General features: G+C 52.0%; 1 long non-coding RNA gene across 1 annotated transcript; it reads right to left on the bottom strand.

Moving 5' to 3' along the window:
• Positions 1 to 501: 501 nt before the first annotated feature.
• On the bottom strand, positions 502 to 7695 carry LOC110292187. The gene is made up of 3 exons (XR_002377688.1): positions 7651 to 7695; positions 798 to 892; positions 502 to 641 (listed from the first exon to the last, which is right to left on the bottom strand). It is a non-coding gene; the product is annotated as an uncharacterized LOC110292187 (long non-coding RNA).
• Between the last annotated feature and the right edge of the window lie 1990 nt (positions 7696 to 9685).

The raw sequence follows: 9685 nt of genomic DNA, 5'->3' as shown, positions 1-9685 counted from the left end.
AGAGAGCAGAAGGACAGAAGGATGTGTGGGGCGGGGCATAGAAGTTGCATATGCTTCCTACCGTGAGTTCCGAGAAGTTAAGTGACCATCCCCGAGTGACCCAGTCAAGAGGGGAGGGGCCTGGCTCAGAACCTGGATCAGCTGGCCCAGGCCATGCGCAGGGAAAGAAGAACTGAATGTTGTTCTACACTGGAGTCAACAGAAGGGGGCTGTGTTCCCCAAGGACAAACAGCCTCTGGAAGTTACTTTTAGTGCGGCTTCTAGAAGATTCTGCAGGATGCCGAATTCAGAAGAGACAGATCGGAAATCCTGAAGGACTGAGGGTTTGGGACCATGTGTATTGAGGAAAAGTCCAGGGCATAAAGTGTGGCTTGCTCAAGGACAGCTGCTTGCACCATCTGCACCAGAGTTAGGGGCCCAGCCTGCTGGGGTTCCAGGGGCTCCTGTCTTTCACAAAGAGGATGCACTCAGAGGCTGGGAAGACCCACAGTGGAAGGAAGGATGGTGGTGGGGGACTTTATTCTCAAAGCCCAGGCAGGGTATGATTGTTTAAGTCAATGGGTGATTTAAATACTGAGGGTCCAGGGGCGGCGGCAATTCTCTGTGGGTGCTGGGGCCGGGCTTCGGGTCTGCAGCTCCTGCTGGAGGGGAGAAGAGCAAGAAGGGATAGGAGGGCACTCAGTGTCATGTGCTGTGCTCCCTCCTCTCCTCTCCCCTTTCCTCCCCTCCCCTCCCCTTCCCTTCCCTTCCCTCATGCTTCAAGCTAGGGAGGGCAGCAGAGGGCAGTCCTCAGTTACCTCTCCTGGCCTGACTCCAAAGGCCAAGACCAGAGGGAGGGTGGACCTGCATCCTCTTTTCCCCAGGTACCCTCAGGACTCGCCACCTATTATAACTGCTGTGCATGCAGGATAGAAAAGCGCATTATTAGGCATTTATGGATCTCCATAAGGGCTGAGCCATACCTGTCTTGTTCATGAACAAGCTCCATAGGTGTGAACCCCGCTGAGTCAAGCTGCAGATTCTCTTTACTTCCTCTAGGGGGGGTACTGTTAAGTAGGAGGATGCCTGGCTCCTTTGTCTGGGGTCTAGGGAGATGGTGTCCATCCTGGTGGAAGCCCAGGGGCCTGCAGTCCACTCTCCCAGCCTGTCTGCTTAGAGCCTATGGCGTGCATGCATGTGTGTGTGTGTGTGTGTGTGTGTGTGTGTGTGTGTGTCTGTCTGTCTGTCTGTCTGTCTGTCTGTGTATTCTGGATTCTGGGAGCCACAGGATAGAGTTTTCAGTTCATCTGTAACCTAGTTCCCTACCTGCAACCTACACCCTGACAGCCACCCTGTCCCCATGTCACTGCAACAGAATGCGGGAGCCACATGTAGAGTTCATGGGACTGAACTGTCTCAGTGGTGGGTGGTGGCAACAGATGGAGTTGTCATCTCTGTGGACCCATCCTTGTCCCCTGGGAAAATGTGTAAGAAGCTGGACCTCTTAGTGAAGCTGACTAGCATGCATTCTGTGTGCACATGCATGTATACATATGTGCATATATGTGCATGCTTGAGTGTATGCTCACATGTGCATGTACATGTATGTGGATGGGTAGTCACATGTGTGCACATGTACATAAATACACACATGTACACCCATAGACTATGTCTTTGTATACATGTATGTCTATTAATTGTGCATGTAATTACATGTGTATATGTGTGTGGGTGCATGTATACATGTATGTAGTTATGCACATGTATGTATCCTGCAGTGTTCTTCTCTGAAGCTGGGCTGTCCCTGTGCCTCTCAGGGGGTTGGGCAAGAACATTTGTCCTGAGAACTTCACAGTTGGCCTCTCCTGGGCTGGGCACACAGGTATCTCACCCCTCTAAATTTCCCAGCTGCTTCCTGGCCCTAGACTGAGACCTGCCTCACTGTTGCTGAGCAGGCAGAGTGAGGGCCTTGCCTTCTGTGGTTTTCTTTCTGGAGCCGGGGCCCCAGGTGCTCCACACTCTTCTTTTGCTGTCTGCAGTGCCAAAAGGCCTTCACCAAGGTTGTGGGAAATAGAAGCCATTTTCAGCCCTGCCAGGGACCAGGCCCAGGGAGCAGAGCTATGAGCAGAATACTGGCAGCTCTTCTGGGGGCTGCAGTGGAGGCTCTGGGGGTGGGGAGGAGTCCAGGAGGAAGTCGGGGTGGGGAGCTGCAGTGCTGTCTGCTCATGGGATGTTCTGGGCCCACAGATCTTCCCGAAGCAGGGCTCCCTGAACGCCTACTGCTGTTTGGACCTTCTCTGTACCCTTCCTGCTCATGTTATAAGGGCTTTGTCCAACACTCTTGGGAGGTGGTGGTGGATTTTAGTTATGGAGGGTGTGTCCTCAAGAGGGTCATGGGTTGTTGGATCTGCTCCTCCTTCCTGTTTCTCATCCTGTCTATGATGTTTCACATCCTATGATGTGAACCATCTTTCCTCTGATGTATGCCTCTGCCATGCCGCGATGGGCTGTTTTGTGACGGTCTCCAAACAAACAACTGAAAGCTACGAGACTGTGCACTAAAAAAAAAAAAACAACCTTTCATCTCTTTAAGTTGACTGTCTCAGGTGTTTTCTTACAGTAACAGAGCACTATTGGATATAATACTGTCGCAACACCTGGACCCACAGCCTGGTCACGGTGACAGCTAAAGTCAGTTATCACAGGTGACACAATCTGAGAGTAACCTGACCTTTGCTCCAGCTGTGCTCTGCTTTCCAGGTGTTGAGCAGGTGACGAAACTGAGGCCACCTGTTAAGTTCTCTGCTGCAGCCCACACTCTTGGAGCACTGGAGGCTCAGCACATTTGAGTGGAATAAACGCCCCACAGGGAGGTCTCTCTTCTAACAGCTGCTGTACATGCCTTAGCTATTCAGTAGATGTGACTGGAATGTCTGAGCGAGTGTTCTAGGGATGTCTTCAGAGCTGAGAGGCCCACGGAGATTTCTGCTCCTTCTGACTTGCCCTCCTCCCCGACTTCACCACAGTTCCAGCTGCTTCTGGATGCCTTTCTTCAAGCTGCCCCCTGCCTAGTTCTTCTGGTTTGCTCCTAGTGTGCTCAGCTCCCAGATTTAAGATTGAGATTTGGCCAGCGAGCTATGGTGTCTGAGGCAGTCAGAGACAGTGCCACCCATTCACACAGCCAACCTCGGATGGACTTCTGTCCTATGTAGTACAACTTGGCTCACACTGTAGGACATGGCTCCCTCTGTGTGAGGGTCAACCCTTCCCTGCCTGCTGGATCTATGTCCCACTGCTCTCCTGGACCACCTCCTGCCCTGTGTCTCACACTTTGTCTTGGTCACTGTTCTTTTCCTATGAAGACACGCCATGACCACGGCAACTCTTATAGAAGAAATCATTTAACTGGGGGCTTGCTTACAGTTTCAGAAGCTGAGGCCATTTTCATCATGGCAGGAAACAGACAGGCATGGGACTGAGCCAATACAATAGCCAATAGCTGAGAGCATTACATCCTGACAGACAGAAATACAGAGAGAGGACACACACACACACACACACACACACAGAGACAGACACACAGACTCACACACACAGAGAAAGAGAGAGATAGAGAGAGACAGAGACAGAGAAAGATTAGGCCTGGTGTGGGCTTTTAAAACCTTAAAGCCCAACCCCTGCTGACACACATTCTCCAGTAAGGCTACTCCTCCTAGTCATCCCCAAACTGTTCCACTAACTGTTGACTAAGTATTCAAATATATGAGTCTAGGGCGGCCATTCTCATTCAAACCACGACATACTCCCTCCTGTCCCAGGGACTTTTGCACATGATACACTCAGTCTGGAGACCATTTTTCTCTCCTGTTCAAGTTTTAAAACTCTGTGTAATGCCAGCTCAGGCATCCGCCTTCCAGGAAGGCTTTCTGACGTTCCTGCCGCACAGCTCTAGTGGTGTCCGGCCTCCGACACCTTCTCTTCCCACCTTCTCTGGGATCGAAGCCAGGTCCTCATGTTTGCTGAGGTAGCACTGTGTCACTGAGGCAGTCAGCTCAGTGCCTCACTCGTCTGTGAGAGGCTCTTGAAGCTCATCATACAGTCTCCCTTCACACAGGCCACTCTCCAACTTTTAAAAAAGATTTATTTTTATCTTATGTGTGGCGTGTTTGTTTGCCTTTATATATGTGCAGTGTGTGTATGTGTGTGTGTGTGTTAGTGTGTGTGTGTGTGTGTGTGCGCTGTGCCCATGTAGACCAGAAGAGAGAATTAGATCCCTTAAAACTGGAGTTATAGACAGTTGTAAGCTGCCATGTGGTTACAGAGAACTGAACCTGGGTCTACCCACCTATCCATCCATCCATTTATCTACCTGTCCATGCATCCATCCATCCATGCATCCATCCATGCATCCATCCATCCATCACCCATCCACCACCCACCCATCCATCTATCCATGCATCCATCCATCTATCCATGCATCCATTCATCATTCATCCATCACCCATCCATCCATCATTCATCCACCATTCATCTTTATTCCACCTGTCAATCTATATTTCCATCCACCCACTCACCCATGGCTTAACTCCAAGTACTAGCATTTACCTTTGGGGGTCAGCACTTTGTCCGTGTCTCCAGAATGGCTCCTGCGTCAGCAGTTAGTGTGGGCAGAGGATGTGGTGAATGTCGACTAATGTGATGACCTAACTAACCTCCATTCTCAAGGTCACTTTGAGGTCAGGTCAGAAGAGACAAGTACACAGGACTTCCGGTGGCAGCTGTGCTGTGGTGGTGGTTACTCTCTCCTCTGCCTGCTGCAGAGTGGATGACCACAGCATCCTTCCCAGAGGCCTGAGAGAAGCCACCACCTTTGGGAGCCCCCAGGGGACTTGGCTGAGGGTAGAAAACTTAGCTCTGGAGGATGGAGGGACAGGAGGTACTTGAAATGAAGTGTCCCCCACACAAGCGTTTAATTATTCTATCACAGGACAGTAACTGGGCATTGAGATTTTAATAATTATTAATAGACTATTCAGCAATGAATTACCATGAACAATTAAAATTAATTACAGTTCTCAGAGTTAATTAAATTATTTCCTCACTAGGACAAGTGGCTAAGCACACATAAAAATTAAAGGCCTGTGCCCCAAGGCTGCAGGAACCCTGTGCCATGGGTGAGTGAGGCAGGGTGCGCTTCCCTTTCTGGCCAGAGGAGGCGCTCAGTGAACAGGCTGAAGGCCTGACTGTGGCAGACCTGGTGGGCCAGCCTCAGGTTGGTGCTCCCTCCCAACCCCACTTTCTTACTGTTCATCTCTTCCCCATGGACCAGGCTGCCCCTGGAACTAGGAACAGGAGAGGAATTTATGGTCCAAGAGACCTAGCACTGTATGTATTTATGAGAGCCAGCTGGGGCTGACTTTGGCTGTGCATGTGTGCCTGTTTGTGTGTATGTGTGTTTGCATGTGTCTGGGCACTTGAGTGTGTGCGATTGTGTGTGATGTGTGTGTGGGGTATGTGTATATGATGTGTATGTGTGTGAGTGAATGGTGTGTGTGTGTATATGTGCAGAGGGCATGTGTATGTGGGTGGTATATGTATAGTGTGTGTTGTGTGCACGTGTGTGTGTGTAGGTGATGTGTTCATTCATGTGTGCATGTGTAGTATGCACATATGAGTGATTGTGTGTGATGTGTATGTGGTATGAGTGTGCAGTATGTGTGTATGATGTGTATGTATGTGAGTGAATGGTGTGTGTGTGCAGTGTGCATGTGTGTGTGCATGTGTATGTGTGCAGTGTGCATGTGTGTGTGCATGTGTATGTGTGCAGTGTGCATGTGTGTGTGTATGCAGTGTGCATGTGTGTGTGCTGCACATGTCCATGTCTTATTGCCTTGACACAGGGTCTCCCCTGAACCCGGAGCGAGGCTGTCAGATGTCCCTCCTCAGCGGCTCAGGAAGTTTTCTTCAGGAGCTCTCTGGGTTCCTTCCATCCTGAAGGGCGGTGACTGGGGAGCTACAGGGGCAGCCCAAGGCCTTCAGAAACACATGACTGAATTTCTGGGTAGCAGTCACGACTGTCATCGCCTTGTAGGCTGCTCGGTGGCTGTGACTGCCTGGGCAAGGGACGCGCACACCTCAGCTCCATCAGGGCTGGAGAAGCTTTGCAGACCCTCCTCAGCCTCACACACAGGTAGGAAGGGATGTGAGGAGGGGCATTCTGGGATGTGGGGAGGGGTATTCTGGGATGTGGGGAGGGGCATTCTGGGATGTGGGGAGGAACATTCTGGGATGTGGGGAGGAGCATTCTGGGATGTGGGGAGGGGCATTCTGGGATGTGGGGAAGGACATTCTGGCATGTGAGGGAACAGTGTGTGCAAAGGCTCAAAGGCTTGCCTCAGATGACTACAGATGCCCATTGTCCAAACACCCTTAACTGAATGGTCATGAGGTGGGCATAGCTTTGGCCTGGGAAAGTGTGGCAGTCACCCACCATAATGGCATTATGTCTTATGTAGACCCCTCCTGCTATGGTTCATATGAATCTCAATACTCAATACTCTGGAGGCAGAGGCAGAAGGATCAAGAGTTCAAGGTCATAATGGGTTCAGGGCTAGCCTGGGCTACATGAGCTCAAGGAAAGCAATGACAAGAAACCGGATGGATTGTCTCTTCTAAAACTAGCTTCGACAAAGCCCTGAGGCTTGCTCCTCACTTGGATCAGGGGTCTCTGAGGGAGCCAGATGCTATGCTAGATCACACTGTGGAAGAACTGTGGGAGAAACTGAGGCCTGCTGGCAGCATCAGTGGGGCTCTGAGGTCTCCTGCCAAAGGCCACACGAGTGAGCCATCTTAGAAGCTGCTCTTTCAGCTCTAAGCCAGTCTGGAAACAGCTATGGCTGGGACATAGTCACCCGGACAGGCTGTTCTCTGTGTCCTAACTCACACCTCAGCGAGGCAGGCGGGATTTCTGGTTTTAAGCTAGCGCCGTGACCGTGTCATTTGTCATGCAGCACTTGATGACAGAGACAAGCCTTTGCTGAGCTGGTTGTGGGGAAAAGAGAGTCCTGGTGGGTGCCTTGACCTTGGAGCTGAAGGTCAAGCTGGTGGTTTGGAAAGGCATATCACCAGGAGAGTGTGGGGGCTGAGGAGAAGCTCAATTACCAATTGCTTGTTCCTTTACTGCATCGGAGGCTCAGGGCCAAGGGCAGTTCCACAATAACTCACTGAGTCCTCCCTACAGGTCATACTATCATTATGCTAATTTCAAAGATAAGAAAATTGAGAAGGACAGAAAACCCGGCTCCATCTCACACTGCTAACAGGTCAGGTGCAGTGGAGCAGTTGCCCTAGATCTCTGGAGGGAGATGTGAGGTCTGCAGCGTCCTGGACTCCCGGTAGGCATAGGAAGAGAGAAGAAGAGGTGGGTGGAGAGCCAGGTGCCGGGGTGAGCACAGGGAGGGGAGGAATCATTGTTGCTGTGAGCCCAGGGTGGAAGGTGGTTCCCCTGAGCTGGGGTAGCCACTTTTGGGGCACTTTGGTATCTGTCCCCTCTGTCTTTAATTGATTCTGCTGCTGTGGTCCCTTGCCAGCTTTGAAGCTGTTCTGTCTCACGGCACAGAATGGATGGCTGTGGTCAAGTGGGTGGTGCCCCCACTCCCATTACAGTCCTACCTTGTGATGTCTAGTCTCCAAGTATCGAGTGCACACGGTTTGGCCCACAGTGGTGACCCAGCAAGGTCAGCAGATAGTCTTGAGACTGAGGTACAGCCTAGAGGGAGCATGCCCAAAGAACTGAGATAGACCCGACGAATCAAGACTGAGATAGACTTGGCGCTGTCCTCTCACCAACAGCTCCCTGTCCCTCCTCTCACCCGGTGACCCCAGGTCTAGCCAATTGTTAGATGAGTATTTACCAGGATCATGGCACATAACCAAGGCTGAGAAGTCACAGGCATCCTGGCGAGGGCTCTTTGCATCCCCCCCCCCCCCCCCCACTAAGTTGTGTTTGTCTCCTCTGCCTTTAACCACTTCTGTCACTCTGGGCTCAGATCCCGGCGTTTCATGTAAGGATCCCAGAATAAAGTTATTAGCTTATTTCATTGTTTCTGTAACAGAACACCGGGCAAGAGCAGCTAAAGGGAGGAAGAGTTTATTCTGGCTCACAGTCGGAGGGTGGCACAGTTCATCCTGGCAGGGACGTGTGGTTGCCGGGATATGAGGCAGAGGCGGCCCGTCACGTGGCGGTCTCACGTGCTTAGCTCACTTCCTCCTTTCTGTCCAGTCCTGGACCCCAGCCTAGGGAATAGCGCCGCCCACATTCCGGGCAGAACTTACTATCTCTGTTAACTTCATGTAGAAACTCCCTCTCAGGCAGGCCCAGGGGCTTGTTTCTATGGTGATTCTAAAATCTTGCCAGCTGACAAGATTAACCATCATAACAGATGTCTAGGCCAGGTGGGCGCATCCTCACCACTGCTGGCAGAGAAAAGCCCGCCCGCCCGCCCACGCATGTGTCACAGCTGGGCCTGGAGAGCCTTCAGATACTATCTCGAAGGGAGGAAACCCCAGCAACAGAGCCTCAGGAGACATTTGACAGTGGTGGAGACATTTTTGTGCCCTATAGTTAGGAATAAGATGTAGCGTCTGTCCTTTTGTGAGTTGAAGCCAGGAAAGCTGCTAAGCCATACAAGGCATAGGATGCACCCCATCACCACCACCACAAAGAGCCACCCTGTCCTGAGCCCCACAGTGTGCCAGGCTGGGAAGCTCTCTGAGGAGGCCCAGTGCCTCTGTTCCAGGTCTTGGAGATCCACAAGGCTCTTTGTGGATATGACTTCCCAAACCTGTCTCCAGGCTTGGTCTCCTCTTGCTTATACCTTAGACTTGGGGAGAGAAGCCACCCGGGAGGGGGTGTGTGGGGGTCCTGTCCTCAGCAGGGATCCTGGGTGTCCTGTGGTGGGACACCGGGAGGCTCTGTAGATGGTGTCCAGGGCACTCCCACCCCCACAGGCTCATTGTATTATTTTCTTGCTCGGGGTCTTTGGATCTAGTCAGCATGAACGTTCCCACCACGTACTCGGGAGTGTCAAGCGTTGTGACTTCATTTTGCTACCCGGGAGTTTGAATTTCTGTCTCCAGCTCCCTTTCCGCCCGAGGGCAGGAAATGTAATCTCACACAATTCCAGCAGAGCTCAGTCATGTCAGCATAAGCTCAGTCCAGGCGGACTTGGAGTTCCCTCCCTTCAGCTGTGGGGGTGGGCAAGTCCAAGAAAGCCCCACACCTGCAGGGAGTGCACCTACCTGTCAACCTCAGCCTGTGTCCCATGAGCCTCTGCAGATGGACAGAAGCCAAGCCAGCTCCTCCCTAAGGTGCCTCTCTGGTCTCCTGGAGTTAGGGTGTGCTTTATGTCTGTCTCTCAGGACTAAGACTAGAGGAGGCTTCCTCCCCCACCTCTCCATCACCTCCTCCCCCACCTCTCCATCACCTCCTCCCCCACCTCTCCATCACCTCCTCCCCCACCTCTACAGTCCCTCCTCCCCCACCTTTACAGTCCCTCCACCCTCACCTCTACAGTCCCTCCTCCCCCACCTCTACATTCTCTCCTCCCCACCTCTACAGTCCCTCCTCCCCCACCTCTACAGTCCCTCCTCCCCACCTCTACAGTCCCTCCTCCCCCACCTCTACAGTCCCTCCTCCCCCACCTCT

Source organism: Mus caroli, chromosome 4, assembly GCF_900094665.2.
Source record: "Mus caroli chromosome 4, CAROLI_EIJ_v1.1, whole genome shotgun sequence".
NCBI classification, from domain to species: Eukaryota; Metazoa; Chordata; class Mammalia; order Rodentia; family Muridae; genus Mus; species Mus caroli.
This window is presented reverse-complemented; position numbering and strand designations above follow the sequence as displayed.